Below are 10,075 nucleotides of genomic sequence, written 5' to 3'. Positions count from 1 at the left end.
TAACCTTGAACAAATTGCTTAATTCCCTTACATTTTTTTTGCCTCACCCACAAGGGATTAAAGTACTCAAAAGATTTGTTAAGAAGATTTTAAGAAGGTAATAAATATAAATACTTAGCATAGGACCTGGCAAAGAAAAAAGCCAGCGTTTTTATCTATTTTATGTCTATACATAATTTAATATGTAAGGCATGAAATAGTAAATGCAGAGAACTGGATTTCTATTAACTATCAAATTAGGTTGACTTTATAGTGGTTTTATGGAATGATCAAAAAGGAGATATTAATAATGAATAAAATATCATCTTTAGCATCAAAATAGCAAACATAAAAATCATGTGTGATAACCAAAATACTACTAAATAGCAAATTAATTTCTAACATTGCTTTATTTTTTTTTTCTGGCATCCAGAGTCAAGTTCCCACCCTGACCCTTCTTTCTACCTCAGAATCATAGAACTTCAAAGACAAATGATCTTAGAGACCAACTTGTCTGACTACTTCTGTATAAACATGGTATCAGCATTCATAAATTTGGACAACTCACACAAGGTTACATTGTCCATAAATAAGTGAAAGAATAAGAGTTTAAATATAGGTGTCCACATTCACAATAGCCAAGACATGGAAGCAACCTAAATGTCCATTGACAGATGAATGGATAAAGAAGATGTGGTATATATATATATATATATATATATATATATATATATATAGAGAGAGAGAGAGAGAGAGAGAGAGAGAGAGAGAGAGACACAATGGAAATGCCACTCAGTCTTAAAAAAGAATGAAATAATACCATTTGCAGCAACATGGATGGACCTAGAGATTATCATACTAAGTGACGTAAGTCAGACAGAGAAAGACAAATACCATATGATATCTCTTACACGTGGAATCTAAAATATGACACAAATGAACTTATCTATGAAAAAGACTCACAAACTTAGAGAACAGACTTGTGGTTGCCAAGGGGGAGGGGGTGGGGGAGGGATGGATTGGGAGTTTGGGATTAGCAGATGCAAACTATTATATATAGAATGGATAAACAGCAAGGTCTTACTGTATAACACAGGGAACTATATTCAATATCATGTGATGAACCATAATGGAAAAGAATATGAAAAAGAGTGTATATATATGTGTAACTGAATCATTTTGCAGTACTGCAGAAATAAACGCAACACTGTAAATCACCTATACTTGAATAAAATAAATTCTAAAAAAAATAAGTCTCCAGATTCTTTAACAAATGTTCTGGGATCAGATGCATGAAAAGATTAACAGAGGAAATATTTAGGGTTAATTAATTCAAAATATTTTTGCAGCAGCAACCTGGGATGTGAAGGGGCAGCCTAAGCTCCACAAGTAGGAACACGCATAGAAGATATGCTGGCAGGAGTGCCACTTCTCGGCATGTGACCTCCTCATCCTGGCCCACATTTTGCCCATCCCTGGTGATTCTGATCTGATGCCCTGCTTGCACTCCAAGCTCTCTGGTTCCTCATTCTGGTTTACAAAACATCTCCCCCCTTTAACAAGTGTTTGTGTGGACTGGCTCGGTGCTGCCTTAGCATGGTTTAATAATTCTTTCCAAGGTACTGCCTCTATGGGGACTGTGGTCCAAGGTCCTACATTTTCTGACCTCACCTTTTTTGAGTCTCGGCACATTTGACTCACTTAAACCTGTTAAAGACTAACCTATCCAGATAAAAATCATCAAACAGGATCAATGAAGAATTGCTATACATTAGGGTTCATTTGAATATCTTTTTTTTTTTTTTTCTGCAAAAAGCTTTATTGTTTCCATTTGGTCCACGTCTTGGGAGAGGGCCCCAGGATGGTTAAAAAGCTGCCTAGTGGCTGCAGAGCGGGGCTTCAGGCAGAAGCTCTGACGCCAGAGGGGCTCCTCAGAGGCCGCCGGACTTCAGAGACTCCTATTCGTGCTCGAGGGTGAGCCTTTCAAAGAGATACTCGCCCAGCCCAGCCTGCGGACCAGCCAGCCTTCGGAGGTTGGTCAGGTGGTCGCCCATCTTCTTGATGAGTTTCACCTCCCCATCTAGGAAGTGGCTCTCCAGGAAGTCGCAGAGGTGGGGGTCTGCGCGGGCACAACCCAGGGCATGCAGATCCAGAAGGGCGTGATTCAGGTTCTTCTCCATGTTAATGGCGGCTTCCATAGCGTCCTGGGTTTTACCCCACTCATCTTGAGATGGCTTCTGCACGTCCTGCAAGAGGGCGCGGCCGCCGCTTGGTTTTGCATTTTCAAGAGACGCTGGGCGCTCTCCTGCTTCTCTTCGGCCAGTTCGCGGAAAAAGTGTCCCACGCCCTCCAGAGCCACATCGTCGCGGTCGAAATAGAAGCCCAGAGAGAGGTAGGTGTAGGAGGCCCGCAGATGCATGCTGACCAGGCGGTTGACGGCAGCCTCCACCTCGGTGGAATAATTCTGACGAATCTGGGAGCTCATGGTTGATCGGTAATAAGGAGTTCGGCTCAGAAAATGGTGTTGGCTGGTCCCGGTGACCGAGGATAGATGAGTGGCTGACTCCGAAGGTTGGGGGGTGGTCGGAGGCTGGAGGAAAGGGCGACCCTGGGTCTGTTCCGTCCAAACACTGTTGAAGCAAGAGACTGATCCGGGGAACCGCTGAGCGCAATGCCTGAATATCTATCTTGATGAACTTGGGCAAGGATGGAAAATAGCTTTCATTTCCTATGCTAACTCCAGATCATTGGTAATGGATCCCAGAATGTTCAGATGACAGTGTTTCTGGGCTACACCTTATCTTAAAGGGAAGAGTACAGATAAAAAGAATGAGTGCTGTAACCAATTAGAAATGCCTACTACAGGCTCATATCTGCTTACTTTGGACTAGCTCTGAATAGCTAATTGGGCATTTTCTGAGACTTATTTTGTAGATGTGCCCTTGGAGATTTAAAGTTTTTCTCTAATTCCCAAGTGATAAACTTTATACAACTCTTCCATATTTAGAGAATTTGAGAAGTTCCAAAGAGGAGAAGAAGGGTATTAAAAAAAGGCTTACTGTGTCCTACACACTTTCATGGATATGACCTTTTTTTAAGTATTAAAAAAATGTGTGTTGGGGGGGAATGATTTGCCCTGACTCTGAAGCAGAGCCTGCTGGCAAGGGTCAAATGTCCCAGCTGTTGGAAGAAAAGGATCTAAGGGTCAGGGAGCCTGCAGGCCCTGATATTTTTAGTGTCACATCCTCAGAGTTAAGTGTCAGAGAAACAGAAAGGCAACACCGAATAACGAGAGAGGAAGTAATGGGAATCCCATTAACATATTTTATAAAAATTAATAACTTTGACATTTCCCCACTGTTGCACAGTGCCTTAAGAGCCACAGCTTTGCCTTGTGGAGAAAATGTCCCCCCATCACCCAGTTCCTGGCTCTGGTGGGTAACCCTGAAATTCCTAGGGGTGGACACATCATCCCATGTGAGAACACACCATAATATTAAAAGGTAGCGTCTAGGACTCTAGTGACTCAGGTTCAGTTTTTGGTTCTACAACTTTCTGACTGAAAAATACCAGGTAAATCCTTAAACCTCTAACCCCATTTTCTTTTCTCAAAAATGAGAAACTGTAGCTCCACTATATATTTACTTTAAAGATTGCAATTATTCTCTACTAAAAGTGCTGGGAGCTTCCTCAAGAACTGTTCACACCTAGAACATGAAACTTTGCTTTTCTGAGCAGTTTACTCAGGACTTGTTCTCTTGTACTACCACCCCAAACACCCATGCACACACGTATACACACACACCCATGCACACACACACACACACACACACACTCTTGCACACACACATACACGTATTTCTGACAGCCCTCTAGAGATAGCTCACGTGAATCCAGGAATAAACCCAGTCAGGTACTACGCAGTGTTCCCAGGTGCTGCTGCTTTCTCTGCCCCATGAACTAAGGAATATGGTTAAATCTTCTATTTTCATTTAAAGTCCAGAAGGAAAAAAATGCATAATAACATCATTTCAAGATCAAGGATGGAAGCCTCCAGATATAATAACTGAAACACAAAACAAGAGAATTTGGAAGCCACTCATGGCATTTTCTTAGACAAATATCTTCATCTTCCAGGGAAGCAATTTAAATTTTCTTAATCTAAAAAAAGAGGATTTAGGCCAGAAAAACTCTAGCATCCCTTTTAGTGCTAACATTTTGTATCCAGCGATCTTCACTCATTTGTTCATCCAGTATTTATTGAATGCCTACCATGTGCCTTTTCTAGGTGCCTGGGGTACATCAAAAAACAAAACAGGGCAAGAATCCCTGCCGTTGTAGAGCTTATATTCTAGTGAGAAGAGGGAGCAAACAAGCAATAAACATAGTACTCAATAAATTATGGTATATGGAAAGGTGATAAATCTTAAAGGGGAAAAAATCCAGACAGGAAAAGAGATTAGGACTATAGAACAAGAGTGGCAGGATGCAATTTCAGAGGCCTAATTTTAAAAGGTGATATTTCAGCAAATACTTGCAAAAGTAGGATGCTCAGCCATATGGATATCTGAGAGAAGAGCGTTCCAGGGAGAGGTTTGAACCCATGCAAAGCCCTAAGGCAGGAACATGCCTGATGTGTTCAAAGTACAGCAAAGAAGTCTGGGATTTTGAGCTTTTATCTGCATGAGATGGGAGCCATTGGAGAGTTTTGAACAGAGGGTGACATGGTATGACTTACACTTTAAAAGAATTATTCTGACTGCTGTGTGAAGTGTAGACTGTTGGGAAAGGCAAGGGTGGAAGGAGGGAGACCGTAGTGGGCAACTGAAGTATCCCAGTGAGAGATGGTTTAGATAAGAGTAGTAGCAGAAGATGGTAAGAAGTGGTTGGATTCTGGATATATTTTGAAGGTAAAGACAACAATCCTGGGCTTCCCTGGTGGTGCAGTGGTTGGGAGTCCGCCTGCCGATGCAGGGGACACGGGTTCGTGTCCCGGTCCGGGAGGATCCCATGTGCCACGGAGCGGCTGGGCCCGTGGTCCATGGCTGCTGGGCCTGAGCATCCGGAGCCTGTGCTCCACAGCAGTAGAGGCCACAGCAGTGAGAGGCTGCGTACCGCAAAAAAAAAAAAAAGACAACAATCCTAATTAGGTGTGTGTGAGAGAAAAGAGTGGAGTCGAGAGTGATTTCAAGATTTTTAAATTGAGCAACCTTAAGGGTGGGGTTGTCATAACCTGAGATGCGGAGGAAGACTGCAGGTTCTGTAGGTTTGGCAGAGTGTTGGGAGTAGGGTGGAGCTCACAGGTTCAGTTTTAGATGTGCTAAGTTGAGATATCTATTAGACGCCCAAGCAGGGGTGTCAAAGGCAATAGTATATGAATCTGGAGTTCGGGAAAGAGGTATAGATTGGAGATAAAACAGTTCCAAGTCTTGAGATAAAAACGCCATAGATGTTCTACATCAATACTAAGGTCTCAAAGTATTTCCTACTCCTGAGGATTTTATATCTGGAGTGTTTACAGTCATCACTGATGTCATTGTCACTACCATGACCAAACTTCTGCTAGATTAAAAGTACTTTGTAAAGTTTTCTGGGCATTTGGGTGTATGCCTGTGTCCTTGGTCTTCCCTGATGCACACAAGACCCCTATTCAAATGACTCTGAAGTATGGTTCCGGTAGAATGGATTATGGCATATGGCCCAATGGCTGTCATATTCTGGTATTACAAGACAAAAAAAGTCATAGTAGGTATTAAACCAGTTCCTTGGGTTTAAGAAATGTAACTGCATCTTTTGTAGCTATCAGTTCTATTTTTATCCCCCGATTTACCTGATCCCTGAAAAGCAAACTTAGTCCGCCTAAAGTAGATTCAGTCATTTTGAGTTTACAGTCAGTAAATTATAAATTCTCTCTTATCTTTCCTTCTCCCAAGTTGGCTTGTAATTTTGAGAGTGCATATTCACGTTGGGATGGAGACAGGTGTCTGGGAATCTGTAATCATACACATGCAGAGATGTACCTTACTACATCTCCTTCTTGGTTGTCATCATCCTTGCACGTGGGCCTCCACTGAGATCTCTGCATCCACATTGGCCCCCTGTCCACAGGGCTTTCCACTGTGGGAACCCCTTGTCAAGACTGAGAAACCTCTTCTGGTGTTCTGATTCCTTTCCTCTCTCCATTATATTCTCCACATCTACTCCTTGGCTCATTTGGAGGAAGTGGATAGAGGAAAACCCGGCTGCTCTCCCAGCCACTCTGGGGCCCCAGGAAGCACGTGGTTCATTGTCTCAGGCCCTTTCTTCTTTGACTTACTTTGTGGCTCGCTTTCTCTTCAGCTGCTGCTTGATACCTCAGAAGTGTAAGAAACCCCTGTGAAGATTCTTTACAGGAAGCCTACCTCGATTCCTATCTCCCCCTGGTCTTCAAATCTATCAGAATTGTTCTACATTTCCCAGTAATGCCTGTGACCAGGAGACAGGCCAAGGTAGGTAGGTGACAGGGTCCTTCTCAGAAACCCAAGCTGGGATCTAACTTTCTTGTTTCCTTTCCTACTGTCTTCTAACTTGCTAGTTGAGAGATTTTAGTTTTCATCTCTCTCTCTCTGTCTAGAAAATGGACCAGACAATTCTTTTTCTAAACCTATTATTTATGCCAAGTTTACAGAAGCTTAATAGCCAGAAAGTAACTTCTTTTGTTTTTCCCCATATTTTTGGTGTGACTGTTCTTCCTAGTACAGTAGAAATCATGGTGTATAGTTCAAAGGAATGAGGTGAGGGAGGGCATCACAGAGAAGCGTAAACCAAAAGGATTTTGGAGGCAAAAATCATGTATCTCCCCAATGTTATTCAATCACAGTCTCTGGTGATCTGTGCTGTGAGCCAGCTCAGCCTCCTTCAGCTCCAGGCTCTAGCTCAACTTTGCCTTAAGACCTGGGCTTCTCAAGCATGAGAAGCAAGATGTGAAATTGATCAGACAGTGCATCAGCCTGGCTCCCATCATCAGCTTCCGAGAACCCAAGTAACACACCTCCAAAGTTTGTAGTTTCTCTATCTGTAAGACAGGTATGTTATGTCTCAAACACATACACATATGTTGGGGAGAGTGGGAGGTGATGGGAGTATAGGGAAGGAGGTAGTGATCAGGGGTGGTTGGAAGAGCACCACGTTGGGGATCAAACGATCTAAAATATACGTCAAGCTCTGCCCAAACCTGTGTGATTCTGTGCTGTTGGTTTAGCTCCTATGTTTCTCAAAGCCCTTTTCTGGAATGTGAAGAGGAATACTAGATTCACTCATCTATTTCTGTGTTCAATCATAAGTTCAAAATGAACTGAGCGTCCTCATTGTGCTAGGTGCCAGGCCACTACTGCAAATACTGCTACCTCCCTCTTGCAGCATCATCTCTGACAACCACAATGACAACAACCATGAACTGGGCTCCTACTAGACACCAGCCACTCAATAGACACTATTTTATTTAATTCTCAGAACAGCATGGTGAGAGGCCAATTCCATCTCTATTTTTCAGTTGAGAAAGACAAGGCTTGTGAGATTAAGGGGCTTGTTCAATGTTTTCCAACTGGCGATAAGTGCCAGAGTCGGGTTTGAACCCAAGCCTTTCTGTTACCAAAGCAGATGAAAAAGACTTACTATCTTCCAGCGTGTTATAGTCTTATTCCTTCTGATATAAACATGCTATGATTCTATGTAGGGATGAATGCATTATATGCACATCCAAACAAATACACGTAGCAATAGTTCATGAACTTGTCCATCATAGTAATGTCATAAATGAGTGATACACCTAGCGCATTGGACACTCAGGTGTGTCCTGTAAGTAATGATGACTCTATGAGTTCTTGGATGCAGTATCTCACTCTCTTGGGTGCTCCCAACCCCATTTCAAGGCTGTGCCCCTCTAGAAGGATGACTCTCCGGTCCCGTCCGGTCTATGCTGTGAATGTACAGTGACCTGGAGAGAAGGAAGAGCTGTCCTCCCTTTCCACTCCCATACTTGAGTGTCTCTTTTCCTGAGCTCAGCATGGGCAAATAGGAAGGCTGCCAAGGAATACCACCCTAGCTGCACCTTTAGGTGCTAAAGAGCCGTTTCATGTATACAACACAGCATTAATTTTCTGACTGGATGATGCTTCCCCAATTCTCCTATTTGGTGAATGAGTCTTTTTCCTTAAAAGTTCCCTCGGACAAATAGGAGGTATCATTCTGGACCATAGCGATTCAGGAAACACTCAGGAAAGGACTTGCAAGAAACTGCTCCTGAGTGACTTGATCTCAAAGAATTGCTGGGGATGAACTGTGATCAAATTAAATGGCAGACCTCAATGTATCCACTCTCCCAATAAACCACATTTATTACCTTACAAAAGTGACATTTTCCCTGATGGTGAAGCAGTAACCTTCGAAAGAAATAATTGTCCGTAACATTGTTAGTCACTGGCATGCGAAGTCATTCTCAGGCATTAAACTCAAATGATGTCTTTGATGATAATTATCATCATAAAAAGATGGACTGGGCTTTGTTATTATGGAGGGAGCTAGAGGAGAGGAGTAGAAAAAGCCTCATTTCCCATAATGCTTCTATTGCAAGAGCTGAGATTGGAGTCAGAACATGAAGGTTACAATGTATGGAGGCTTCCCTTTCATCCCGTTGAAATGGACCCCAAGAAATATTCCCCTTTCCCTGGGGTAGGAATCATACTGAGCTTACCTCTACTATGGGAAATTGGCATGGGCAAAACATTGACAAAAAATACAGATCAAACTGCACAATGTGCTTTTCTATTATCCTGTCATCTTCCCAAAGAAGCACAAACAAGGGTAAGCAAGTAAACAATGCTATTAACATTTGTGTAGCAGTTGAACTTTACAGTCTTTTCACATGAATTGTCTCATATCTCCCAATAGCCCTGTGAGTTAGCAATTATCATTTACATTTTATAGGTAAGAATACTGAAGCTCAGAGAAAGGAGTTGCATCCAGCATTTGATAAAATCGTGGGCTTATGGAATATTGGATCTAGACGGCACCTTAGAAATGATCTAGTTGGAACCTTAGTCCAAATCAGTTTAATTTAACTTGATTGCACTGGAATTCATTTAGAAACTGAGTGTACCTAGTCAGGCACTGGGCATAAAAATAGAAATTGGGCCTGGTTTCTGTCCCTGAAGAGGGTACCTTCAGGGGAGACAGCCTGGTAAACAAATAACTCTCATACTGTGAAATAAGTAATACCCAAAAGAGGCATGTGTGATACATCAGGCAGGGTCATCATTCTGCCTGGAAGGAGAGGAATGGGGAAGATGTAGCCTAGAGGGCTTCTAGCTGAGCTCTGGAGGAAAAGTTCTGGAGGACCAGGAGGGTTCGGTGACCCAGCAACAGGACAGGGCCGTACAGGAAAAGGGAGAGGCATGAGCAAAGGACAAAGAGATGCTTACAGAAGGTGGGCAGTTCTTTGTGGCTAGAGCATAGTTTTGTGGGAGAAGGGGCTGGGGAGGAAATTGGAAATTAGCAGCAGAATCTGAAGAGCTTTAAAGACCATGTTAAATAAGTCAGATTTCTTCTGCAAGAAATAAGGATCCATTAAAGACTTTTAAGCATGGGAATTAAGTAATAGTGATAATAATAATGATGATGATAATGATAACAGGTAACATTTATTGAGCATTTACTACAGGCCAGGTCCTTTGCTAAGTATACTTCACAGGCAGTAGTTTAGCTAATCTTAAACACGCTTTGAGGAAGGAACTATAGTAATCCCCATCTTACTGATGTGGAAACTAAGGCTTAGGGAACTGAAGTAGCCTCTTGTGATAGAGCCAGGATCTCCTGCTATGACGGGATCAGATGGCTGCGTTTGTTTGAAGGATCACTAACCGTGGTTTAGAAAGTGGGCTTCGCTGGAAAAAGGGGTTGTCCTGCTCAGAAAAGGGTGACTAGGCCCCCTAGGGTTGCCCGTGATTTCTGAACTGCAGAGGGAAATGCCCAGTCCCTTTGGTGCTTGCTTCATTCCCCAGGAGGCTGGGGGAGAACCGGGCCCTGGGTAACCGGACCATTTAATTCCTGCCCCTGCCCC

The 10,075-nt window shown here is 42.8% G+C and overlaps 1 pseudogene; it reads right to left on the bottom strand.

Moving 5' to 3' along the window:
- Positions 1-1,930: 1,930 nt before the first annotated feature.
- LOC113614964 (ferritin light chain pseudogene) lies at positions 1,931-2,645 on the bottom strand (annotated as a pseudogene).
- Positions 2,646-10,075: the final 7,430 nt, after the last annotated feature.

The sequence above is a fragment of the Aethalodelphis obliquidens genome, unplaced genomic scaffold, assembly GCF_003676395.1.
Source record: "Aethalodelphis obliquidens isolate GAN/ISIS:26980383/991018 unplaced genomic scaffold, ASM367639v1 scaffold109, whole genome shotgun sequence".
Classification (NCBI taxonomy): domain Eukaryota; kingdom Metazoa; phylum Chordata; class Mammalia; order Artiodactyla; family Delphinidae; genus Aethalodelphis; species Aethalodelphis obliquidens.
This window is presented reverse-complemented; position numbering and strand designations above follow the sequence as displayed.